The sequence below is a fragment of the Heterodontus francisci genome, chromosome 8 (assembly GCF_036365525.1).
Source record: "Heterodontus francisci isolate sHetFra1 chromosome 8, sHetFra1.hap1, whole genome shotgun sequence".
Lineage (NCBI taxonomy): Eukaryota > Metazoa > Chordata > Chondrichthyes > Heterodontiformes > Heterodontidae > Heterodontus > Heterodontus francisci.
The window spans coordinates 105,289,556-105,317,020 of record NC_090378.1 but is presented as its reverse complement, the minus strand read 5'-3'; the positions used below and the strand labels follow the sequence as shown (position 1 = coordinate 105,317,020).

At 43.5% G+C, this 27,465-nt stretch overlaps 1 protein-coding gene across 1 annotated transcript in view; it reads left to right on the top strand.

Annotated features, from left to right (window-relative positions):
* Nucleotides 1–27,465, top strand: part of pappa2 (pappalysin 2) — a 573,700-nt gene that overhangs the window by 148,304 nt on the left and 397,931 nt on the right. The window lies entirely within an intron of this gene.

Here is a 27,465-nt window from a genome sequence, read left to right as displayed (position 1 = left end):
GGCGCATGTGCGGGATTTGCCCCTTGGAGCCGCCACGGTATTTTGCGCGACGGCTCCTTTACGTGGAGGGGGTGGAATGCCTGCCCCCAATAGTGTAGAAGGGGCAGGTGCTCCGTCCCCTTCAATGGGCGTCCGGCACCACTGCACAGGTGCCAGCACCATTTTTAAAGAGCTGAGCTACCAATTCAGATCCATTTGAATTTTTAAAGTTACAGGTCAGTAAAATCTAAATGTAAAACTTTATGAGCACTTTCAATCCCCTCTCCCATCCCCCCAATGACTAATCAATCTATAAGTTGCACTCTCCCCCCAAAAAAGTAAAATCTTGATCCCAACCTCCCAACTCTCGAACTTTCTTCACTTTACCCTTCAACCCCTTACCACCATCTCCTCCACCAATCGTGTTAGATTTTGACATCCACCACCCCCCCTCCCCTGCCCTGAAAACTTCACTCCGGCCCCCTCCACCAGTTTTCCACTCGGATCTCCAAATGGAGATCCGAAGGCGCGGGGGTTCTGGCTACCGGCCGGAAAAGCAGAGCAGGATGGCTGTTGTGACGACGTAAGAATTAATTCCTTTATTAACATAAATCTAAATATTTTAATTAGGTCACCTTTGCCGAGCAGCAGGCAGGCTGCCCTGAGACGTAATATGGGGTGGGCCCTTCCCGGCGTTGAGGGACATGGCGGGCCTCTTCCGGAGGTATTCCGACGTCGGGGGGCTGGTAAAATACAATCCAATGTGTCAGATTCACAATGTGAAATGCCTGCTCTTCTTCTGACTGAGAATTGCTCCACTCTGAGCCTTGTCTCGGGTCTATTTCACTGTGGACTTTGTGTATTGGCTTGCATTTACGCAGGTCTCCAGTGCTCGTGTTGCTGCTTTCGCCCTGTTGCTTCGCCTGTTTTCTGTTTTTTTGTGTCCTATTGTGACTTCTGGCTGCGCTTTTGGAGCTCGATTTCTTGCGTAGGTGGGCCCCGTGTCCTTTTGCACTGCATGCCTTGCACAGATCTTGAAATGCAGGACAACATTGCGGTGAGTAACAGAAACTCTAATGTGATGGATTTTTGCCTTAAAAAGGTAAAGAGAGAGGGGAGTTCAAGATAACACCTTCAAGAAGCAGTCCAGTCAAGGGCTGTGCAAGAGAAGCAGAGACAATCAATGACTTCAAGAGGAAGTTGGATGGCCACTTGAGAGAAATCGACTTGCAGGGCTACGGGGATCGAACAGGGGAGCAGGACTGACTGGATAGCTCCATGAAGAGCTGGCATGGACTCAATGGGCTGAATGGCCTCTTTCTGTGCCATAAATGACTCTATGACTGGGACAAACCACACTTACCACCATAGCATGCTTGCTTTTTGCAACCTGGTTATCATGCCGATATTGTCGGCGGCATCCAGTGCTTGCAGGTGCTGTTGTCCAGCTACAATGGCTTCATATTTCCTGCCATCTTCTGGCACCGCATCAATGCTGTGACCTTTCTTTTTTCCCAAGAGGTCTTTTTGAAATGCTTCAATATGTGTTGAGACAATCACCAGCTCCATTATTCACTCCACAGCTTAGTTTCTGAAAAATCACATTCGTTGTCCTTACTATGGCACCTACTGACAAATTGATCTTTTGATTCCTGTGGCTATTGCCTGTAGGACATCACTTTCAGGTGGTGAATTCTAAAATTCACTCTTATCTGAAGCTGATCTTCTAGCACTTTCTATATCTTTGTGAGATCTTTCTGGTCTTCTTCAGATAAGCCAGAGATATTGATTCTGTATAATCCCTCATTTCCAACTGCTATCAATGATTTCACAGCCTGCCCTCTGGTTCTACAACTGCTTGGTCTGTGAAGCATAATTGTATTCTTTGTTTAAAATTTTGAACTCAGATAGAATATCAATGGCCTTCCAGTTCATGCTGGGAAATTTAATATCCATCTTTCTGCTATTCTTTTGCTTTCTGCTCTGCATTTAACTTTGTTCAACTTTGTGTGTGCCTGAAGCACTGTATATATTATGACTTTTCTATTGGTGGTTTGAAACTGATTTTAAAACTTGTGATATTAACTCTGTGCTGTTTCCCCTTTAAGAAATTCTCTTTTATTTAGACTAGCTGCTTTGATGGAGAGTAACAGGTGCTTGACAGTGTTCTCTGTTTATTTTGCTTTCTGCACTTCAGCTTGTATGTTTACACAGCTGTTCAATAGGCAGTTCAAGGGCTTTCCCCATTGCTTTTTTTTGCTAGAGTTTATTTATCTTCTTCATGGTTGACTGGTTTAATGATTTTTGTATCTTTGGCTGCATGAATGGAGACTCTACAGCAGTTGGAGGATCCCGCACTTTTTTCTGATGCCTCCTGTAATGGCGCCAACCTCAATCAGCCTGAGAGAGGAATTGGGTTTTCCCTGGGTTTTTACCTCTCTCCCGCTGAGCCTTTAAATAAGATCAATTCTTTAAGCACTTCAAAGCTTTTTTGTTTAAACTGGGATTCCTCAACCGTCAGCACAATGACTCACCCAATCACAGGAATTTATTTGCAGCCTGTTGTTCAATTCTCTGTCTCCCACAGCTGAAGGTAAGTTTTTTCTTCTTTCCACTGATTGGGCCAGTATTTCATTTACTCTTTTCAGGTACTTATTTTAAAGTTTCTTCACTTGTTTGTTGTTTTGCCAGTGGACTTCAAGGTTAAAACTGGTCTTTTCACCACAGCTGCCACCAAGTCATGTGTTCTTTGTGTTATCTTAAGCAATACAATCAAGTACGTGGATTCCAGTTCTGTGAAGATCTCTAACAGGTTTATTAGCGGCTAAACTAGTATGTATAATACAGAGCAAACTATATACAGAACGCTTGTCTGTGGTGTTACAGTTGCAAAGTGACTATGGCTTCTAGGTGAAGGGTAGGCCCAATAAGTCCAGGGATCCTTGGATGTCAAGGGATATAGAGGATTGGATAAGGAAAAAAAAGGAGGCATATGGCAAATTCAAAGGGCTGAAAACAGCAGAGGCCCTATAGAAAGTGTAGGGGGGTGCTTAAAAAAGTAATTAGGAGAGCGAAGAGGGGGCAAGAAAAAACACTAATGGACAAGATAAAGGAAAATTCCAAGGCATCTTATATGTATATTAAGGGCAAGAGGATAACCAGGGAATGAGTAGGACCCATTAAGGACCAAAGTGGCAATCTGTGTGTGGAGCAAGAGGACGTAGGTGAGGTTTTAAATGATTACTTTTCATCTGTGTTCACTATGGAGAAAGATGATGTAGGTGTAGAGATCAGGGAGGGGGATTGCGATATACTTGAACAATTGAAAGGGAGGAAGTATTAGCAGTTTTAGCGGGCTTAAAAGTGGATAAATCCCCAGGCCCAGATGAGATGTATTCCAGGCTGCTATGTGAGACAAGGGAGGAGATTGCAGAGACGGAAATTTTCAAATCCTCTCTGGCCACAGGAGAAGTGCTAGAGGACTGGGGGACAGTGAATGTGGTACAATTATTTAAGAAGGGTAGTAGGGATAAACCAGGTAATTACAGGCCAGTGAGTCTAACATCAGTGGTAGGGAAACTATTGGAAACAATTCTGAGGGACAGGATTAATCTCCACTTGGAGAGGCAGGGATTAATCAAGGATAGTCAGCATGACTTTGTCAGGGGGAGATCATGTCTAACAAATTTGATTGAATTTTTCGAGGAGGTGATTAGGTGTGTAGATGAGGTTAAAGCAGTTAATGTAGTCCACATGGACTTCAGTAAGGCTTTTGATAAGGTCCTGCATGGGAGATTGGCCAAGAAGGTAAGAGCCCATGGGACCCAGGGCAATTTGGCAAATTGGATTCAAAATTGGCTTAGTGGCAGGAGGCCGAGGGTGATGGTCGAGGGTTATTTTTACGATTGGAAGCCTGTGACCTGTGGTGTACCGCAGGGATCAGTGCTGGACCCTTGCTGTTTGTAGTGTACATTAATGATTTAGATGTAAATATAGGAGGCAAGATCAGTAAGTTCGCAGATGACACGAGAATTGGTGGTGTCGTAAATAGTGAGGAGGAAAGCCTTAGATTACAGGACGATATAGATGGGCTGTTAAAATGGTCAGAGCAGTGGCAAATGGAGTTTAATCCTGAGAAGTGTGAGGTGATGCATTTTGGGAGGACTAGCAAGGCAAGGGAATATAAAATGGATGGTAGCACCATAGGAAGTACAGAAGGTCAGAGGGACCTTGGTGTACTTGTCCATAGATCAATGAAGGCAGCACAGGTAGATAATGTGGTTAGGAAGGCATATGGGATACTTGCCTTTGTTAGCCAAGGCATGGAATATAAGAGCAGGAAGTTATGATGGAGCTGCATAAAATGCTAGTTAGGCCACAGCTGGAGTACTGTGTACAGTTCTGGGCACCGCACTCTCGGAAGGATGTGATTGCACCGGAGAGGGTGCAGAGGAGATTCACCAGGATGTTGCCTGGGCTGGAGCATTTCAGCTATGAAGAGAGACTGGATAGGCTAGGGTTGTTTTCCTTAGAGCAGAGAAGGCTGAGGGTGGACCTGATTGAGGTATAAAACATTATGAGGGGTAGAGATAGGGTAGATAGGAAGAAACTTTTTCCCTTAGCGGAGGTGTCAATAACCAGGGGGCATAGATTTAAGGTAAGGGGAAGAGGTTTAGAGGGGATTTGAGGAAACTTTTTTTCACCCAGATGGTGGTTGGAATCTGGAACGCACTGCCTGAAGGGGTGGTAGAGGCAGGAACCCTCACAACATTTAAGAAGTATTTAGATGAGCACTTGAAATGCCATAGCATACAAGGCTGTGGGCTAAGTGCTGGAAAATGGGATTAGAATCAATAGGCTTGATGACTGGCATGGACATGTTGGGCTGACGTGCCTGTTTCTATGCTGTATAACTCTATGACTCTAGTCACAGGACTACATCCAGGTACTTAGCTCTTTAGCATACTGAGTTTTTAAAGGCACATCACTCTTGAAGTGATCATGCAACAGCTATAATTAGAGGAGTGCAGATATCTCGGGGCATTGTGGGGCTGGAGGATATTACAGAGGTAGGGAGGGGGAGGCCATGAAGAGATATTTGGGAGGGGGGGAGGGATCACATGAGGGGAGATGTGATAAATTGAAGAGAAAGGACTAGACAATAGAGCAGGGTAAAGCAGATAACGAGAGTGTGGCAGGAAGGGACAGAGTGTATAAACTGAAGAAAAACTTTTTTGAGGAAAAACTTTTTCACGCAGCGAGTGGTTAAGGTCTGGAATGTGCTGCCTGAGAGCATGGTGGAGGCAGTTTCAATTGAAGCATTCAAAAGGGAATTAGGCAGTTATATGAAAAGGAAGAACGTGCAGGGTTATGGGGAGAAGGCAGGGGAATGGAACTGAGGGAATTGCTCATTCGGAGAGCCAGTATGGACACGGTGGGCCAAATGGCCTCCTTCTGCCCTATAATGATTCTGTGATTCTGTAACGAGTGCACCAGCAGATAAGGCCAGAGTTTGCAATAATCTTAAAAAGACGGAATTAAAGGCTCTGTATCTGAATGTGCAGCATTCTTAACAAAATGAATGAATTGATAGCACAAATAGAAATAAATATGTATGACCTGATCGGCATTTCAGAGACGTGGTTGCAAGGTGACCAAGTCTGGGACCTAAGTATTCAAGGGTATTTGACTTTTGGAAGGGCAAGAAGCTAGGAAAAGGTGGAGGGGTAGCTCTGTTAATTAAGGATGACATTAGTATAGTGCTGAGAGATGACCTTAGTTCAGAAGATCAAGATGTAGAATCAGGTTGGATAGAGATAAGAAATAGCAAAGGTAAGAAGTCACTTATTGGAGTAGTTTATAGGCCGCCGAACAGTAGTAACACTGTAGGACAGAGTATACAGTAAAAAATAATGGGGGCTTGCAAGAAAGGTACTGCAATAATCATGGGTGATTTTAATCTTCATATGGATTGGACAAATCGGATTGGCAAAGGTAGCCTGGAAGATGAGTTCATAGAGTATATTTGGGACAATTCCTTAGAGCAGCATGTTCTAGTGCCAGCCAGGGAGCAGGCTATTATAGATCTGGTAATGTGCAAGGAGACAGGATTAATTAATGACATCAGAGTAAAGGAGCCTCCAGGCAACAGTGATCATAACATGATAGAATTTCACATTCAGTTTGAGGGTTAGAAGTGTGGATCTAAGACTTATGTCTTAAGTTAAATAAAGACAAGGGTATGAGGACAGAGTTAATTAAAGTGAACTGGGAAATAGGTTAAAAGATAGGACAGTAGAGAAGCAGTGGCAGACATTTAAGAAGCTATTTCATAACTCTCAGCAAAGATATATTCCAGTGAGAAAGAAAGACTACGAGAAGGATGCACCATCTGTGGCTAACTAAGGAAGTTAAGGATAGTATCAAATTGAAAGAAAAAGTGTGCAATACTGTGAAGATTAGTGGTAGGTCAGAAGATTGGACATATTTTAGAAATCAGCAAAGAACAAGTAAAAGATTAATAAGGACAGACAAATTAGCGTATGAGAGAAAGCTAGCTAGAAAGATAAAAGCAGATCGTAAGAGTTTCTACAAGTATTTAAAAAGGAAATGAGTAACAAAAGTGACCATTGGTCCCTTAGCGGGTGAAACTGGGGAATTAATAATGGGAAATGGTAGAAGTCTGGAGCAGGTATTTTGTGTCTGTGTTCACTGTAAAAGACACAATAAAATCCCAGGAATATTTGAAAATCATGAGGTGAAAGGGAGGAACTTAAAACAATTACAATCACTCGGGAAAGGGTACTGGGAAAACTATTAGAATTAAAGGTTGACAAGTCCCCTGGACCTGATGGCTTCCATCCTAGAGTGTTAAAAGAAGTGGCTGTAGAGATAGTAGATGCATTGGTTGCGATCTTCCAAAATTCCTAGATTCTGGAAAGGTCGCAGCTGATTGGAAAATCACAAATGTAACCCATCTATTCAGGAAACGGTGGGGGGGGGGTGGGGGGGGGGGGCGGGGGTGGGGGGGGTGCAGAGACAGAAAGCAGGAAACTATAGGCTGTAAGCCTCACATCTGTCATAGGGAAAATGCTAGAATCCATTCTGAAGGAAGTAATAACAGGACATTTCGAAAATCATAATACAATCAAGCAGAGTCAATATGGTTTTGTGAAAGTGAAATCGCGTGTAACTAATTTATTAGAATTCTTTGAGGAAGTAACAAGCAAGGTGGATAAAGGGGAACCTGTAAATGTGGTGTACCTTGATTTCCAAAAGGCATTTGATAAGGTGCCACATCAAAGGTTACTACACAAAATATCAGCTCATGGTGCAGGGGGTAACATATTAGTTTGAATAGAGGATTGGTTCCTTTACAGGAAGCAGAGAGTAGGGATAAATGGGTCATTTTCCAGTTGGCAAGCTGTAACGAGTGGTGTGCCACAGGGATCAGTACTGGGGCCTCAGCTTTTTACAATTTATCTAAATGACTTAGATGAAGGGACCGAAGGTATGGTTGCTAAATTTGCTGATGACACAAAGATAGGGAGGAAAGTAAGCTGCCAAGAGGATTTATTGAGTCTACAAAGGGATATAGATAGGTTAGGTGAGAGGGCAAAAGTTTGGCAGATGGAGTATAATGTGGGAAAATGTGAACTTGTCCACTTTGGCAGGAAGAACAGAAAAGCAGTATATTATTTAAATGGAGAGAGATTGCAGAACTCTATGGTAAAAAGAGATCTGGGTGTCCTGGTACACAAATCACAAAAAGTTAGTATGCAGGTACAGCAAGTGATTAGGAAGGCAAATGGAAGTTTGGCATTTACTGCAAAGGGAATCGAGTATAAAACTAGAGAAGTGTTGCTACAGCTGTACTGTGCCTTGGACCACATCTGGAGTAGAGTTTTGGTCTCCTTACTTAAGAAAGGATATAATTGCATTTGAAGAAGTTCAGAGAAGGTTAACTAAACTGATTCCTGGGATGTAGGGGTTATTTTATGAGGAAAGGTTGAGCAGGTTGGGACTTTACCCATTGGAGTTTAGAAGAATGAGAGGTGGTCTTATTGAAACATATAAGATCCTGAGGGTACTTGACAGGGTGGATGCTGAGAGGATGTTTCCCCTTGTGGGGGAGTCTAGAACTAGGGGGCACAGTTTAAAAATTAGAAGTCTCCCATTTAAGATGAGATGAGGAGAAATTTTTTCTCTCAGAGCGTCGTTACTCTGTAGAATTCTCTTTCCCAGAGAGCAGTGGACGCTGGGTCATTAAATATATTCAAGGCTTGGTGCGAGTTAAGACACAGGCAGCAGTGTCTTGGATGACCTTATGTTTATTGAGGGTAGAATATGGGAGACTACCCAGGAGTGCTTTGGAATAGTCAAGTTTAGAGATGACATAGGCATGACTGATGCTTTCAGCAGCAGATGAGCTGAGGCAGGGTGAAGTTGAGCAATACTAAGGAGCTGGAAATAGGATGTCTTAGTGATGGTATAGGTATGAGGTTTGAAGCTCATCTCAGGGTCAAATGTTTTTTTTAATATTCGTTCATGCGATGTGGGCATCGCTGGCTAGAGACCATACTGGTGCACATTCCAATACTGATACGGTTGTCAGGCAACCCGCCCCACCCACCACCTGCAAAGACTGAGGTACACATGATTTTGCCACATGCACATTAAAACTTAAAATTGCAAGCCCCTGACTGGAAGGACATTTGCATAGTACTAGCAGTGTTGGAACAAAAGGGACCCAGTCATTGCTTCCCCAATACACAGAAGAAGTGGTCGGACCAGTTTTAGTCACATGACTAGCTGGCTGTTGAGATTTGAACTTCCGACAAAGGATTAGAACTCAGAAAGCTCCTGGCCCTTGGATTGATAAGACCTCTCTCCTGTCTGCCCTCATCTCGCTCTCATCAGCTTCGTAAACCATTGAAGACACAGAAACTCAAAGAGAGTAAAAGTCTCCTACGTGAACAAGATTTAAAAGGAACACTGGGCCCAACGAAACGCAAGACCATATCTTCAATCAAGGACTACGGCGAGCGCGAAGCACAGTAACACGAGATTGCCTCAAACTGTTCTACTTATCTTTTCTTCTGCTCTTTTCTGTCCCTACTTGCATGTGTGTATCGCATGTGCATGTTGGCTTGGGCACGTCATATATCAATAAGCATTAACCGTATTAGAGTTTAAGTTTCAGGTTTAATAAATTTCACTTTTCTTCTTGAAACCAAAGAAAGCCTGTTTGTGCTCATTTGTTTGCCTTATAATTGGAATGTTGTGAACAAGGATTCACAAAGGGAGAGCTCAAAACGCAGTGTGTTTAAAATTAAACCCTCTTGCAATAAGACCAGGTGACGATAGTAAGAGACACCTAAACACCTTTCTCACCTGGTCGTAACATAGTACTCATGCATATTCCATTACTGATACGGTACTTGTGCATATTCCAATACTGACACAAAACTGGTGCATATTCTAATGCTGATATGGTGCTGGTGTATATTCCAATACTGATACAGTGTTTGAGTATATTCCAGTATTGATACAGTACTGGAGTATATTCCAATACAGATAGAGTACTCGAGTATATTCTAATACTGATACAGTACACTGTATATTCCATTACAGAACTTGTGTATATTTGAATACAGTTACATGTATGTTTTTTTTTTATACATTCATGGGATGTGGGCGTCGCTGGCTAGGCCAGCATTTATGGCCCATCCCTAACTGAGTGGCTTGCTAGGCCATTTCAGAGGGCATGTAAGAGTTAACCACATTGCTGTGGGTCTGGAGTCACATGTAGGCCAGACCAGGTAAGGACAGCAGATTTCCTTCCCTAAAAGCCATTAGTGAACCAGATGGGTTTTTACAACAATTGACGATGGTTTCATGGCCATCATTAGACTAGCTTTTTTTAAATTCCAGATTTATTAATTGAATTCAAATTCCACCTGCTGCTGTGGTGGGATTTGAACCCATGTCCCCAGAGCAATACCCTGGGTCTCTGGGTTACTAGTCCAGTAATAATACCACTACGCCACCGCCTCCGCATAATGGATGTGTGAATACTATTGCACTACTGGTGTATATTCTAATACTGATACACTGCTGGTGTATGTGCCAATACTGATACAGTACTGGAGCATGTTCCAGTATTGATGCAGTATTGGACTGGAGTATATTCCAAATCTGATACTGTATTTTTGTATATTCACACACTGATGCAGTGCTGGTGTATATTACACTACTGATGCAATACTGGTGCTTATTTCAATACTGATACAGTACTTGGTGTGTACGCAGTCTTGATACAGTACTGGTGCCTTTTCCAATAATGATACCGTACCGGAGTATATTCCAATGCTGATATAATATTGATGTACATTCCAATAACAATACAGAACTGGGTTATATTCCAATATTGGTACAGTACTAGTGTCCTTTCCACTACTGATACAGCATCAATGTATATTCATATCCACTTACAGTACTGATGTATATTGCAAGACAGTCACAGTATTGCTGTTTGATGCAGCACTGGTGCACATTACAATACTGATACAATACTGGTCTATATTCCAATTTTGATACCATATTGGATATATTCATGCACTGATCCAGTACAGGTGTTTTTCCAAATACTGTTACAGTCCTGGCATATATTCCAATACTGATACTGTGCTGGTTTATATTCTAGTACTGATATAGGAATGGTGTATATTCACACATTTGCATGTTCCAATGTAGGTACAGTACTGGTGTGAGCTTTTGCCTGTTGAGGCACAGTGTAAATCTATGCCATATAATGGTGGAGTATATACCTGGCCAAGATGTTAGTGCAGTATATACCTGGCGTTGATAGTTTTTTTTCATTCATGGGATGTGGGCATCACTGGCTAGGTCAGCGTTTATTGCCTGTCCCTAATCCTTGAGACGTGGTGCAGCCTAAACCTGGGCCTTACACTGGTGCAGTATGCAATTGGACCAGATATTGGAGCTGTTTTATCTTCGGTTTGATAATGATGCCCGATGTACCTGGACCAGTATAATCCTCAGTCTAATACTGGTCCTGTATGTTCCTGGGCCTGATATTTGTTCAGTATATACTTGATATTGGTGCATTACAATTTGGGGCCTTATAATGGCACAATATAAACCTGACCCTGATAATGGTGCAGTATGTACTTGATCCTGATACTGGTGTGGTATAACATAGGAACAGGAGTAGGCAAGTTAACGACTCAAGCTGTTTAGTCATTCAGTTAGATTATGGCTGATCTGTGATCTAACTCCACACCTGTTTCTTAACGTCTCTGCTGAAAGGCCTGGCTCTAACTTTTAGGCCATGTCCCATAGACCTAGATTCCCCAACCAAAGGAAATGGATTCTCTCTATCGACCCTACCAGTTCCCCTTAATGGAACACTATTATCAAATCACCCTTTAATCTTCCAAATTCCAGCGGCTGCAACCCTACTTTGTGTAATTCTGACTCATAATTTAATGATTGGAGTCCAGGTATCAATTTAGGAATCTAAATTACACTGACTCCAAGGCCAATATATCATTTTTGTTGTCCCCAGAACTGATCGTGTGACTCTGCGCTGGTCTTGTATAGCTGTGACGTGACTTCGAAACCCTTGTATGCTTGGCTGAGCACTTGACGTGCCGTAAACGACCAAGAGCTGGAAATTAGGATTAGGCTGGATAGATTTTTCTTGGCCAGCACAGAGACGATACAATAAATTCTTTTTTGAATACCTCACTTTTATTTTCTGCCATTTTACTCATTAACAGTTTAGCGTGGCTGTCTCTGTTTCATCCCACTGAAGTCAGCTTTACTTAAACTTAGAATTTTAGTAGTTATTTCACTTTCTCCTTTTCAAACACTACGTTGAACTCAATCATATTATGATCGCTATTAGATAAATGGTCATACACCCTTAGTCTGTTAACTAAATCTGGCTCATTGCACATTATTACATCTGATATGGCCTACACCTTTTTTGGTCTAGGACATGTTGGGCTGGAGTTTCAAAGCCCAGTGAGTGCAGGAACGGAGGTGAGCACAATTTGAAGATTACGTTCACGGAGGTTGGAACTGGGACCTGTCGCCTCTGGAACGCAATGCCACTTTTAAAGGGCGTCAACAGTGAGGGAATGGGTCGGGCGCTCACCTCCAGTTAGGTGCCTGTTGAGCTCATTAAAGAGCTAATTAACAGGCTTGTCAGTATTGGTTCATAATTTTTAAAGGCTGGAAACAGGGAAGACGCCATGGAGAGAATATGACAGGGTTGTGAAGATGTGAACAATGTGGAGGGCTAAGAGGGCTACAGGAAGGGTTGATTAAAATAAAGCAGCGGCAGCAAATAAAGCTTAGCTGCTTCAGATCTACCTCAGTGCAGTTACTGCTGCAGCTGGAAGAGTTGAATTTCTCATTAGTGGCAGGAAACCAGGGAGGGGCATGAGCCTGCTGGCATCACAGGGGCAGCTGGGTTGGCAAGAGAAGGCCTGGTGAATGTATAAAGCCCAGCTGAGGGGGTTCAGATGGAAACAGACTATTCTGACATTGGACAGAGCAGTCAGGATGAGCTTCAGCAGATGCAACCTCCTGGACAGCAGGAGGTCAGAGATGCACAGCGGGGGCTGCAACTGGAGGAAGGTGCGACCCAAGACATTGGGTACAAGCCCAAGGGTCAGCTATCTGCAAGTGTTACGACCGAGGCGGGAGCAATGCACTGTCAATTCAGTCCCGCTTCTGCATAGATCACAGAATATTATTAAAGTTTCCCACCTACCGGAAAATTAGCCGAAGTAATCACTTTATTAACCCCCAGAATAGAACGCATCAAACCAGGTATCTTTAAACAACAACAAATTAAATATTTATTCATAAACTAAATATTAAACAATATTGAGATAAATCTATGTCTGAAAAGACTTTACAACTTCTTATTCCTCCTAACCCTCATGCACACACGCATACATTCAAAAACCAATGGTTAAGCGATTTTAAAGATAATGTTTTAAATTAGAGCTGTTTCTTAGGAATAAACAAATAGCTGGGTTGTAAGTCCTGGTGGTTTACTTTGCTGGATCAGTGAGCTGTCCCAGAGTTGAATAGTCAGCTGTCACTTAAAGTCTCCAGGCGAGTTGATGAACAGTCTGTAATGGATAGGCGTTCAAGGCACTTCAGCTGCAGTAGGCATCACAGAAATATTTCAACAAGCAGTATAACAACAGGTGTATTTAGAATTTGAATTAGCAGTCTATCAGTAGAAACTTTACTGAGTTTCCAGAGCTCCCAAAAACACAAAAGACAACAGAAAGTCACTACTGAGGTAGAGACGTCTTTGAGATGGGAGTGTAAAGGAATTTGCTACCTCCAATAATGCAAAGATTCCTTTCCAGGGGTCTTTTCCTCTTTAGGCGACACACAGCCTGTAGGCCAATGTAGATTTTCTGCTGAGAGTGAGACAAATCCTTCCTTCAAGCAGAGCACGCTTTGCTGGTCTGCCAGATCAAACCAGTTCTAGCCAGTCTTTACACACAGTCAAACTGATACAGTACAGCATATGACCTCTCTCTCTTGCTGTTGCCTAGGAAACTGGCTTGCAGCTCGCACCCTCTGTTCCCAGAGAATATAATAACTTCTCTCAGTCTTAAAGGCACACAGACCCCCCCTTTAGTTTTTAAACAGAAAAAAACACTTCCATGACACAAGTGACAAAGTACCAGCACTGTAAGAGGCTGCGCCTCTCCAGACTCGATCCTGAGTACTCTGATCCCCAATTACCTGACGCTTCATGACCTCCATGATAGTCTCCTACCTGCAGCCGTCAAGGTCTCTGTCGCCTGAACGTCTATGAAACTGGGTCATTCCAGGGATGCTGTGAACCTACGTGGCATCTCGCAGTCAGCATCTTATTAGGCCATCAGGCATGTCATGGGCGCCCTTTTAAGGAGGGTAGGGACTACATCCACTTTGGTGCAGATGGGCCTGCGCTGGCACAGAAGGCATTGGGTTCAGCCTCCATCGCTGGATTCTCCCAGGTACAGGGCATCATCGCTTGCGCCCATGTGGCTATCAAGGCACCCAGCAACCAGCCAGTGCGATCTATCCACAAGAAGGGCTTCCACTTCAACATCCAACTGGTCCCCAACCACAACAAGAGCTTCCGCTATGTGTGTGCTCACTTTCCCAGCAGCTGCCATGTCTCTTTCATCCTCCACCAGTCCAGGCTGCCTTGGTCCTTCACTCCATCCCCCAAAGCGCATAGATGGATCCAAGGGGACAAGGGAATTCCTTTGAGGAAAAGGCTACTGAGCCCTAGACTGAGGCACAGAGCCAAATCAACCAATGCCACCTGCTCAGAAGGCCAACCATTGAGCAGGCTATCAGGTTTCTGAAGATGTGGTTTTGTTGCCTGGTTTGGTCAGTGGCAACTTCCATTACCCATCTGCAAGGTTCTCGGCCATTGTAGTGGTCTGCTGCACTGTCCATAACTTGGCCCTCCAGTGAGGTGTGGTCCTTGAGGACAGTGAGACTGTGGAAGGCAACAGCTCATTGGGGAAGGGACAGGAGGTAAAAGAGGAGGGGGATGAGAGGGGAAAACATTGAACAGAGAGGTACTCCTGTTGCACGATAGGGTGACCTCCTCCTGCTACTCTCTGGGAAGAGGACCACCCTCCTCTCCCTTACAGCCTCCAGCATTAGATCCAGGTGGGAATTAATGAACTGAGGATCTGTGCTGCTCCTCTTGCCAGGCCTCCAGCTTCCCTGTGCCATTTTGCTTCCCTCTGGTGCTGTGGAAGGTAGATCTCTCCCTCAGGACAACCAGCAGCCTCAGTGATGGCTTCCATGGATGCCCACATGAGTCCCACACTTAATTTGATCCACAACCATTTTCAATCCCATTGGCTCTAAGAGGGGAGGAAATCCATCTCCATAGCAATCAAGGGCTTTCCGACTTGAACATTGTGATCTGAATCAGCCTCCCAGAGGAGGCAGGTTTCAGACTAAAAACCAGACCCGATTCCTGTTTCCCACTGCCATAATGAAAATCCAGTCCATTGTTTCAGGAAACTATCCCGGACAATCTCAAGAAATTCAATACCTTTCTGACATGTGCTAGTCTGTTTATCCCAATCTATATGAAAGTTAGAATTCCCCATGAAAGTCAATTTGCCTTTGCTCCATGCTTGTCTAATCTCTGAATTTATAAACTCTTTCACTTCACAGCTGATAGCAGGGAGCGTGTAACAACTCCCACTGCAGTTTTAAATCCTTTTCTATTCTTTAATTCTATCCATCAAGTCTCCTCTGCCTGTTTACCTTTCTTTATATCTTTTACCATTGAAGTAATTTTACCCTTAATGACTAAGACTGTTTCTCCCCCTATACCACTTTCCCTATATTTCATGTCGACTTTATAACCTGGTATATTTAATTCCCAGTCCTGACTGTCTTGCAGCCATGTCTCAGCAATAGCTATTATTTCATACCCTCTAAGTTGATTTTGCATATGCAATTCATTCAGTTTGCTCCTTTCTATATGTTCACACACCATAATCTGTCCTTCTGTTCTAATGTTACTTCTCATATTTCTCATCTCTCTCTTGATTTAATTACTTTACATCTTTTAGTTGTCCCTTTACTTGTACTGCCTAATGCACAGTTTCTGACAGGTATTTTACTCTCTTTTTCAATTGTTTTAGAATTATTATTTATTCTACCTTTCCCACCTGAGCTTTCCCCCATCTCACCACTTGCTAGTTCAATCCTTTGGAGAACCCTATTTACCCTTTCTGCTAGGATCCTGGTCTCAGCACATTTCATGTGGGGTTCATCCCAACAGTACAGTTCCTTCCTGTCCCAGTACTGGTGCCAGTGTCCCATGAAATGGAAGCCCCCTTTCCCACACCAGTGCTTCAGCCACGTATTTACTTACCTGATATGCTTGTCCCTACACCAATTTGCATGTGGTTTCTGTAAGAGATTATAACCCTTGGCTCCTAGCTCCTGGTATTCTCTGAACTAGACCTCTTGTCTACTCTTCCCTATGTTTTGGTAACAACATGAGACACACAGGCTGGATCCTCCCTATCCCTCTCCAACATCCTTTCAAGCCAGTTCAAGATGTTCCTCACCCTGGCACCAGATAGGCAACATACCATGCTGATCTATCAATCCTGCTTACAGAGGATGCTATCTGTCCCCCAAATATTGAATCCCTTGCAACTACCATCTTACACTTTTCCTCCTCCTCCTCTGCCCTTTGGAGCTTCCTGCTCCAAGGTGCCATGGTCTGCATTCTGGCTGTCTTTTCAACAGTCTTGATCCTTATGCTCATAGGTAGCAAGTACATTGTACCTGTGGGATAGTATCAATTTCTATGGACCTCATTCTCTCACCTCTTACTCGGTACACTATTGGTCACACCAACCTCATTCTGATCCTTCCCCTGTCTACTAGGTGTATCCAAGGTCTGGGGTAAACTGTCCAGGTACTCCTCCGCACCCCCGCACCCCCTCTCATGTATCAGAGTGTCTCCAACTCGCACTCCAGATCAATGGCTCTGAGCCGAATAGATTCTAGATGAAGACATCTCGTGCAGGTGTCTTCTCTCGGTACTGTCTCGATGTCCACAAACTCCTACCGGAGTCCAGACACACAACTTCCTCTGCCATATCTTAGCCTAGATTACTTATATGTCGATAAATTTTATTTATAGATTCTTTTTAGTTTGACGGTTATTTAAACTGTTTACTCAACACTAAAACACAAATGTTTAACCAAAAATAGCACTAACCAGCAAAAACACAAACCGACAAACAAACTACTAACATTAACCACCAAAAGCACTAACCAGTAACCTAACTGCTCACACTAACACGCAAGCGGTGAGAGGATTCATTTGCCCCTTATGTAACCTTTTTCTTTTTTTTATGTAACCTGTGCTGTACCCAAATGCCTACTGCTGTCGGCAGTGTTCTATTCCACAGCCTGGGCATCCTTTGTATTGGCAGACATATAAGCTCATCCAGCAAAACCACAGTTAACATGGTCAGTTTTGTTTGTTCATTGGAAGACTTCTACAGGTCTGTTTCTTACTGATTGTTGATTCAATCAGATGCTTTAAAATTAGATATGTCATTAATTGATATCTGCATCACAGATACCAGCACAAGTCAAATCTGCTGACACCAACTGTTAAAAATTCATGGATGCTGTAGATACCTTCTTGGGTTTCGAGGCACAGCTTCATCTATAAGCGGCCTGTGGATCTTAGTTTTATTGGACTTGTCGAAGCTGCTTTCTATCCAAATTTAAGATAGTGTCACCCAGGGAACAGAACAATAATATCTCTTTGGGACACAAGTCTTTCATATGTGTACTTCCTCAACTACTTAGAGGTCAGAATGAGAAAACACATGTTAAGATGAGGGTTGATGCCAATCAGTAAGCTGCTAGGCCTTAAGCTCCGGAATTCCCTCCATAAACCTCTTCACTTCTCTAACTCTCTTTCCTCCTTTAAGATGCACCTTAAAACCTACCACTTTGACCAAGCCTTTGACCATCTGCTTAGAGTCATACACTCCTTTTCTTTGCTGTAGCCAACTAAAGCTCATCATCATCAACAGAAACTTGCTTCAACATAACAAAACATGTTTAACATAGCAAAATGCCCCAGGTCACTTCACAGGAGCAATCAGACAAAAAACAAATGACATTTAGCCAACGATGAAGCCATGAGGACAGGTAACAAAAGCTTAATCAAAGAGGTAGGTTTCAAGGGCCAAGTTAAGGGAGGAGAGAATGAGCTGGTGAGATGGAAAGATTTAAGGTGAGAATTCCAAAACTTAGGGCAAAGAGTGCTGAAGGCATGGCTACCAGTGATGAGGTGAAGGAAGCTGTGGATGTGCAAGAAGGTAGAATTGGAGAACACAGCCTTGTGGGAGGGTTGTAGAGCTGGAGGAGTTTACAGAGACAGGGAGGGGTGAGATAATGGAAGGATTTTAGCTCAGGGATGAAAGTTTTAAAATCCCTCTCGAGTAGGCACTAATGTAGGTCAACAAGGCAGTGGCGTAGTGATGCTGTCACTGGACTGATAATCTAGAGGCCCAGGCTAATGCTCTGGGACATGGGTTCGAATCCCACCATGGCAGATGGTGGAATTTGAATTCAATTGATACATCTGGAATTAAAAAGCTAGTCTAATGGTGGCCATGAAATGATTGTTGTAAAAACTCATCTGGTTCACTAATGTCCTTTCGGGAAGGAAATCTGCTGTCTTTACCTGGTCTGGTCTACAAGTGACTGGTTGACTCTTAACTGCCCTCTGAAATTGCCTATCAAGCCATTCAGTTGTATCAAAGGGAAATTAGGGATGGGCAATAAATGCTGGCCCAGCCAGTAATGCCCACATCCCACAAATGAAAAAAATAAAAAAAAACACAGTGGTGATGAATGAGTGGGACTTGGTGCGAGTTGCGATACAGGCAACAGAGATTTGGATGGGGTGAAGTGCATGGAGGGTAGAAGATGGGTGGCTGGCCAGGAAAGCATTGGAATGATTGAATACGGATGTAACAAAAGTATGTATGAGGGTTTCTGCAGTAGATAAGCTGATACAGGGAATGTTAATGAGGTGGAAGTAATCAGTATTTGTGATGGATTTGCAAGCTTAGCTCAGGGTCAAATAGGGTTCAGAGATTATGAGCACTCCAGTTCAGCAGCTAGGAGACAAGGTTTGTGGTGGGGCCGAAGGCAAGGTTTCAGTTTCCCCAACGTTAAATTGTAGCTCATCCAGTTCTGGGTGTCGGACAAGCAGCGTGACAAATCAGAGGGGTCCAAAGTGGTGGTGGTGGTGAACTTGTGACAATATTTTTTGATAAGACAAACTTTTATTGGCGATGCTCATCTGTTTTTTTGCCGATCCAAATTGACTCATAACTAACTTTAATAGATGTAGTGCTGGATGTTGTTGTAAACAGGTGTTCCCCTTCAAACTGGAGCTGACAGACGTGGAGCTCTTTTGAACGCAACTAATACCTCTTGGCTACTTCATAGACACATTGGAATGAATTTAGCCTTCCTGTCAAATGGCGATGACACGTGGTGACGTCCCAAGTGAACTATCCTGAAGTGTCAGATCATTGGTCGATAGCCTGAGTATTCCAGTAGATTGAATGCTGTCCTTCCACCTTGCGACCTGGCTTCAATTCCAACCTAGGTTGATGGGATGAAAATCTGCTTGCTCTATTGGCTACTCAGAGTCTATGAGAAATGAGGTTGGACCGTCTCGGCCCAGTTTTTATTGGGCATTAGCCCACAGCACAGATGTGCTTCTAATTTGGCTCTAAGTTCTCACTCAGAGAGGCATGAGGTTTGGTTGGTGAGAGATATTGAAAGTTTAAGTTTAATGGAGTGTCTCCTGACAACACAGAGCATGCGCAGAGCGATGGCTGACGTCATCAGTGAGTCTGAACCTTTACCAGCTTGCCATTATGAATGCGTGCATTGACGTGACCATGCAATGATGTCAAACATAATGACGTCTGTGCTTTGCCTCATCCCTCAATGGCTTTGATCGCCACCTCCATTCCCCCCAACAGTACCCCGTTTCCTACCGTCAAACCACCTCAATCGCTGCTTTCAGTTTCCTGTTCCCTCCCTGCTCCCAGCCTCGCTGCTTCCCACCCCCCACGGCTGCTCGCTTCCCACTCGCTTGCCACTCGCTTGCCAACCCTAACCCCGCTGCTTTTCTGGGTAGTGCAGTGGGGAGTGAGCTGCCGAGTGGGGGAAGCGGCGAGGCGGGAAGCGAGCAACTAAGGGGGGAAGCGGGGATGTGGGGAGTGAGCGGCAAGCAGATGGTTGCTGGAGGGAGCAGCGAGGAGAAGCAGCGATGACAGGAGGGAGCAGGGTACTGTTGGAGGTGGGATGGAGGTGGCGATCACAGTCATTGAAGAGGTTTGGGTTTAATTTAGTTTTTGTGTCAAATTGAGCAGCACCATCTTTATTACTGACAGCTGCCTGAGACTTCGCAGACAGTGACGTTTCAGTCGACGAGGCTGCATTTGCGAATGTACCAGTACTGTGCCACCTAATGTTTGCATTGTCAGCAAACGCATCCTAAGTTTAAACAAGTGTAAATATAGATATTTGGAAGTAGTTGGCACTGTGAGTCAGCACACTGTCCTTACAGAACTGAGATGGGAGATTGAATTTGCCATGTTGAAAGTAAAGGTCTTATTAGAATGGGTTTTGGGCAGTCACAGGCTTACATCAGTAGGCATGGCTCCACAGCACAGAACTGATCTTGAATGAAATTGTCATTTTCACTCTGACCACAGTGGAAGAGGGCTTTGTAAAATAATCACTGGTGCAGTCTGCATGCTTTTCTCAGGTTGGGGATATAGTTCGAGGCAGAGCAGAGGGAATTGATACTGTAACTGACCTGTGAGTGCCTGAAATAGGAAAGTGCTCCATTCTTCAATGCTGACGCCCATCACCTCAAAATAATATTGAACCGGAAAGATGAAAGAAACTGGATCTTGTCCAGTTAAACATTGAACTGGAATGATGAAAAATCTAAATGCAGTTTTAGTTAAACAACTTAAGAATTCAGAATAACATGACCAGACCAACACTGCTTTTTGAGAGTCATTTTCTCTTTCTGTTTTTGAAGGTGACACTAGTGAGATGACAACTGTCGCACAACTACCTCATTGTTTTTGTTACTGCCAGGTTGCACATGAAGAAGAAGGAAGAATAAGAAAGCTCTCTGTAGTGTTTATCTGCAAAGTATACACTGGCAGGGTGGAAGTTATGCTCCAGTTGTAGAAAGCTTTGGTTAGTGGAAGTTATGCTCCAGTTGTAGAAAGCTTTGGTTAGACCACATCTGGAGTACTGTATTCATCTGTGGACACCACATCTCAGGAAGGATATGTTGACCTTGGAGTGGGTGCAGCGCAGATTCACCAGAATGATACTGGAGCTAAAACGGTTAAATTGTAAGGACAGGTTTCATAAACTTGGCTTGTATTCCCTTGGCTTTAGAAGATTAATTGAAGTGTTTAAGATGATTAAAGGATTTGATAGGGTATATAGACATTAAACTTATTTCCTCGGGTGATGGAATCCAAAACAAGGGGCATAACCTTAAAATTAGAGCTAGATCATTCAGAGCAAAGTCAGGAAGTACTTCTTCACACAAAGGGTAGTGAAAATCTGGAACTCTCTCCCCCAAAAACTGTTGAGGATAGATGAATTGAAAATTTCAAAACTGAAATCGATAGATTTTTTTTATCAGGCAAAAGTATTAAAGGATATGAAATCGAAGTGGATACAGACACAGATCAGCCATGATCTAATTGAATGGTGGAACCAGCTCAAGGAGCTGAAACTCATCCTCCTGTTCCTATGTTAAGTACTTTGGCATGACCATACAAAGCAGGCATTGGACACAATACAAAAGCAAAATGCAACAGATGCTGGAAATCTGAAATAAGACCAGGAAATGCTTGAAGCACTCAGCAGGTCAGACAGCATCTGTGGAGAGAGAAACAGAGTTAATGTTTCAGGTTGATGACCTTTCATCAAAGCGAGAAAAAAATAGATATAACAGGCTTTAAGCAAGTCCAGAGGCAGGGAAAGGTGGCGGGTGAGGGGGGGGGGCTGCTGGTGGTGGCGGGGTTGCTGGTGGTATGGGGAGGTGGTGGTGGGGGGAGAGGCAGAAAGAACAAAATGGAAGGTGTGTCATGGGGTGGAAAGCAGGAGTGATTAAATGACAAAAGCATTATACCTACAATGGCTGGTGCTGCCTATTGACTGCTGTGAAAATTGTTTTCATGTGGAGTTGAGTAACCACACAGTGCAATGTATATTTGCACAGACTGTGAGACAGGATTGCACCTAGCATAGCTCACTCACTATAAACTGTAATCCTCCAATAGCACTCACTTGCTGCAGTGTAGGGCTTTCAGCAGCTGATTTGTGTAATGCCACCAGTCCTTAAATTGGGATTCTAACAAGTCCTGCTTGTCCTTCAAGCAAGAACATAATGAAGAAAAAAAATTTGCATTTATATAATGCCTTACATGTCCTCAAAATGCCCCAAAGCACTTCTCAGCACGAGAAGTGCCTTTGATGTGTAGTCACCGCTGTAATGTCAGGAAACACGGCAGTTAATCTGAGCACAGCAAAATCCCATAAACACCACTGAGACAAACAGAATAAATGTTGGCGGAGTTGGTTTAGGGGTAAATATTAGCCAGGATACGAGACCTCCTGCCCATTTTGATTAGTGCCATGGGATATTTTTATGTCTACCTGAGAGGGCAGATTTGGCTTAATATCTCATCCAAAGGACAGCACCTTAGATAGTACAACATTCCAGTAGTGCTGAACCTATATGTTAGCCTAGATTAAGTGTTCAAGTTTCTGGAGTGGGACTTGAACCCAGAATCTCTGACGCAAGGTGAGACTGCTACCGCTGTGCCACAGCTGTCACGTAATAGTTTGAAGGAAAAGGGAACAATTAGGGCAATACTTTCTCTCCAGAAACGCAATGAAGTTCACTGATGTCATTTGGGAATGGAAACTTGATACCCTAACTCGGTCTGGTCTAATTCTGACTCCAGTCCCAAACCAGTGTGATTTATTCCTATCTGGCCCCTGGAGTGGTCAAACAAGCCACTCAGTTGTATCAAACTGCTACCAATGGTTTAAGAAGAAGGCCCACAACCACCTTCTCAGGGCAACCAGGGATGGGTAGTAAAAGCAGACTTACCCACATCCCAAGAATGAATAAGAATAAAAAAAGTGAATGTTATCAGGCTATTTAATAATGCATCTGTAAATGGGTGTTTTCCACTTTGGATCAATGTATAAGAATCAGGATCAGGTCTGAGCAGACTTTCTTCTTAGTGATACTGAGGACAGTTGGTGCAGCACAGATTGGTAATGGAACCTTTTACTGATCTGTACTACTAAATGCTACAATACAGGACAAACTCCCCAGTTATGTCTTACCACGACGTTACTTAATGATGCAGCTCTCTATCATGCGTTAAATAATGTTAAATTTGCTGTCTCAGAGGCATCTACTATTCCGAGTGTCCTTCACTCCTCCATAATGCTGTGACATCAGCTCTTAGAAAACCATGTCATTCTATGAATGACACCATTAATTATACTGGGGGTTGGTGGTTAGGATTCAGAGTTGCTATGTGTGAAAATCTTTCTGCCAGCTGGGGAATGAAACCAAAGAAGCTGCCCCTCCTTAAGGCAGCAAATTTGATGTTTCATAAGAATTGGCATGGCGCGTTTTACTGTAAATTCGTCTTAAATCAGCTGGAGAATATCCTTGAACAAGATATAGTTCCACTCGCCTTTGATCCATTTTGAAGATTGTTCATCCCTTCCAGTTTGCCCCCTTATTGAGTTCCACATTTGGGGACCCAGGATGACAATTTTCTTTCACTGTCCTGATCCCTATCCCTCTGCATCTTGTTGATTCAGGAGTCTGGCCAAATGGCTTTGAACTTTCATTCACTATGCTGGATGGTAGTTTGTTTCAGGGTGAGCCACTCTACAGGCCAACAAGTGTCCCCCTTTGGTTTAGAATCCCATGTAAATTTCCTGCAGTGCCAGATGAACGTCTGATGGTTGGTGCTCCGATGCCTAACCAAACTGTTGGGTTAATGAGTGGAGGTGATAAAGTTGTAGGAAAAAGTTAAGACATGGTTTAAGAAAACCTGCAAAATCACAGAGACTTTGGAGGTTGTTTTTCAAGAAAACTATACCTGTATTTTGAAATGTGTTTGAAGCAATAATAGGGAACCTTGATCAGTTGGATACAGCTTGATCTGCACAGAATTAAATTCTAAGTCACTCGTGTGATGTTCATCAAAAAATTCTCTGCGTACTGATCAAAGTGAGGCATATCAGTGCTGGGGAACAGAAAGCTTTAGTATATTTTGCAGCGGGTGTCAGCATCAAGAATGCCGGCATCAAGTTCGGTGTGGAGTAAATGTCTTTCCATGTCACTCAACAAGGATTGCGAGTTAAGGTACAGCAGCCAGCTCCTGGTGATGAAAGACTGGGCCTCAAAAATTGTCCTTAAGAATTCCTTGAACCCAAATGAATCATGAGCTCTGCAAAGGTTCGAGACACTGCATTCCTGTCGTGTATCACACATTTTGCTAAAGCACATTATGTGGCCTGTGCTTGTGTTAAAGCTACAAACCATGTCTCGTGCTCCAAGTATTGAGGTTGGGCTGCAATTCAAATCTGTCAGAACATATCTGCCCGACATTTCCTTTGCATACCTAACTGTCACACACAGTTTCACACAGCAATTTCACAATTAAGGGTTTGAGTAATCTTTCAAAATCTCAAAGGGTGCAGAGCGATGCCAGCAATAACAATGATTCTTAATATTGACATCATCCCCAAAGAAAATAAATGGATCAGAATTCCTTAAAGTTTTAATGATGAGGCCTCAGCTGGTGTGGAGCTAATTTCTAAACTTCACTACGAGATGTGAATGTGGGCTTGCAATCTGATCACCCTAAACATGAGGTTGTGAAGTTCAGGTACAGCTCTATGATAATGCAAATTCTCCAGAGTTACATGGAATTTACAGCACAGAAACAGACCATTTGGCCCTACTGGTCTATGCTGGTGTTTGTGCTCCACACAAGTCAGTTTAACATGTTCTGAGAAGATGAGATTTAATGAATCACTAGAAACAGTGTTGCTGTTATTATTAGGCTGCTATCTAAAGAAAACTTAGGGCTGACATTGATCCAGACCTCAGGAAAACGGGAGCTGCAATTGGATTGCAATGAGAGGAAATTATAGTGCTGAATTTGGGTTGGTGTATCAGGAAACAGCAGGGGTGGGGTACGACTGGTGTACCAGGAAGCAGGACCGCTGGGTTAGAGCTGGTGTATCAGGAAACTGTTAAGTGAGTTAATCTAATAAATAGAGGTATGGCAGGGTACCTCAGACCTGTGGAATATGTATCATGTGCAATGTGGGAGCTCCAGAATGCTTCCCATGTCCCAGGACAACCACAAGAGCAGGAAATGTCGTCAGCTGGAGGAGCTCATGCTCTGGGTTTTGGAGCTTGAGCAACAGCTGACGTCATTGTGGTCCATCCGTGAGGATGAGTGTTTTGTGGATAGCACGTTTCAGGAGGTAATCCTGAGATTACAACGTTTGAGGTCCTGCTTCTTAATCTCTTTCCCAACTCCTTCAACTCCGCCTGCAGGACCTCAACCCTTTTTCTACCTATGTCATTGGTACCAATATGGTCATGACCTCTGGCTGTTCACCCTCCTCCTCCAGAATGTTCTGCAGCCGCTTGGTGATAACCTTGACCCTGGCACCAGGGAGGCAACTAATCATCTTGGAATCATATCTGTTACCACAGAAACGCCTGTCAGCTCCCCTAACTATGGAATCCCCTATAACTATTGCTCACGTGAACTTTCTTAACAGAGTTCAGATGGAGAGGGCGTGGGTGACTAGCAGACTGACAAAAAAACAGCAGACAGGTAGTTCAGGAGACCCCTGAGAGCATCCTCCTCTCTAATCAGTTTTCAGTTCTGAATACTGATGGGGAGAGGGTTCCTGTGGGCTGTGGGGAGTGCAGCCATGCCAATACCATAGCATCATGGGTGGCTCAGCTATACAGGGAGGGAGGATAAAGTTCAAGAGAGCAATAGGTATAGGGGATTCCATAATTGGAGGAGAAGACAGGCGTTTCTGTGGTAGCAGACATGATTCCAGGATGATTAGTTGCCTCCTTGGTGCCAGGGTCAAGGTTATCACCAAGCGGCTGCAGAACATTCTGGAGGAGGAGGAGGATGAACAGCCAGAGGTCATGATCCATATCGGTACCAATGACATAGGGAGAAAAAAGGGTGAGGTCCTGCAGGAATTGGGAAAGTGATTAAGAAACAGGACCTCAAAAGTAGTAATTTCAGGATTACTACCAGTGCCACATGCTAGTGAGTACAGAAATAGGAGGATGGAGTTGATGAATGCATGGCTGAAAGGTGGTGCAGCAGAGAGGGCTTCAGATTCTTGGGACATTGGAACCGGTTCTAGGGAAGGTGGGATCTGTACAGGCCAGACGGCTTGTACTTCAACAGGGCCAGGACCAATATCCTCGTGGGCAGATTTGCTAGTACTGTTGGGGAGGGTTTAAACTAGCGAGGCAGGGGGATGGAAAGACGAGTGTAGATTCAGAGGGAGGAAAGCAGAACTGGAAATGGAAAGCAGAAAATTATCAAGAGAGTTTGGAAGGCAGAGCATACAAAGTTTGGAAAATAGAGTCCACTTGTGCTTAATGGTATATATCTAAATGCAAGGAGTATAGTGAGTAAGGCAGATGAGCTCAGGGCACAGATTAACATGTGGAAGTATGTTCTTTTTTCAGCTATTGCTGAAACAGAGAGGGGCAGGAATGGCAGCTTAATTTTTTTTATTCTTTCATGGGATGTGGGCATCACTGGTAAGGCCAACATTTGTTGCCCAACATTAACTGGCACGCTTGGCCATTTCAGAGGGCAGTTAAGAATCAGCCACATTGCTGTGGGTCTGGAGTCACACATAGGCCAGACCAGGCAAGGACAGGAAATTTCCTTCCTTAAAGAATATTCGTGAATCAGATGGTTTTTACAACAATCAATGATAGTTTCATAGCAGCAATTCTGAGACTAGCTTTCAATTCCAGATTTTTGTTAATTAGTTGAATTTAAATTCCACCACCTGCCAGGGTGGGATTTGAACCCATGTCCCCAGGGCATTAGCCTGGGTGTCTGGATTACTAGTTCAACAACATTACCACTATGCCACCATCTCCTTGGTCCTGGTTACAGGGTTGTTAAACGAGGTAGAGGGAAGGATAAAAAAGGAGGTGGCATGGCAATATTGACTAAAGAAACAATTACAGCTGTGAGAAGGGATGATTGTTGGAGGGATCATTAAATAAGGCTATATTGGTTGAACAAAAGAGGGGCAATCACACTTCTGGGAATGTACTGTAGACTTCCAAACAGTCCGAGGTAGATAGAAGAGCAAATTTGCAGGCACATTTCTGACAAATGGAAAACAATAAGGCAGTAATAGTGGGGGATTTCAATTACCCTAATATTAACTGGGATACAGTCAGTATAAAAAGGTAGGGAGGGCAAAGAATTCTGAAATTGCATTCAGGAGAACTTTTTTAGTCAGTATGTGGCAAGACCAACAAGCTGGGGGTGGGGGTGGGGGGTGCAATTCTGGATTTAGTTTTAGGGAATGAAGCTGGGCAGGTGGAAGGAGTATCAGTGGGAGAGCAATTTTGTGGTAGTGATCATAATTCAGTTAGATTTATCATAGTTATGGAAAAGGACAAAGATAAAATAGGATTAATGGTTCTAATTTGGGGTAAGGCCAATTTTACTAGGCTGAGAAGTGATT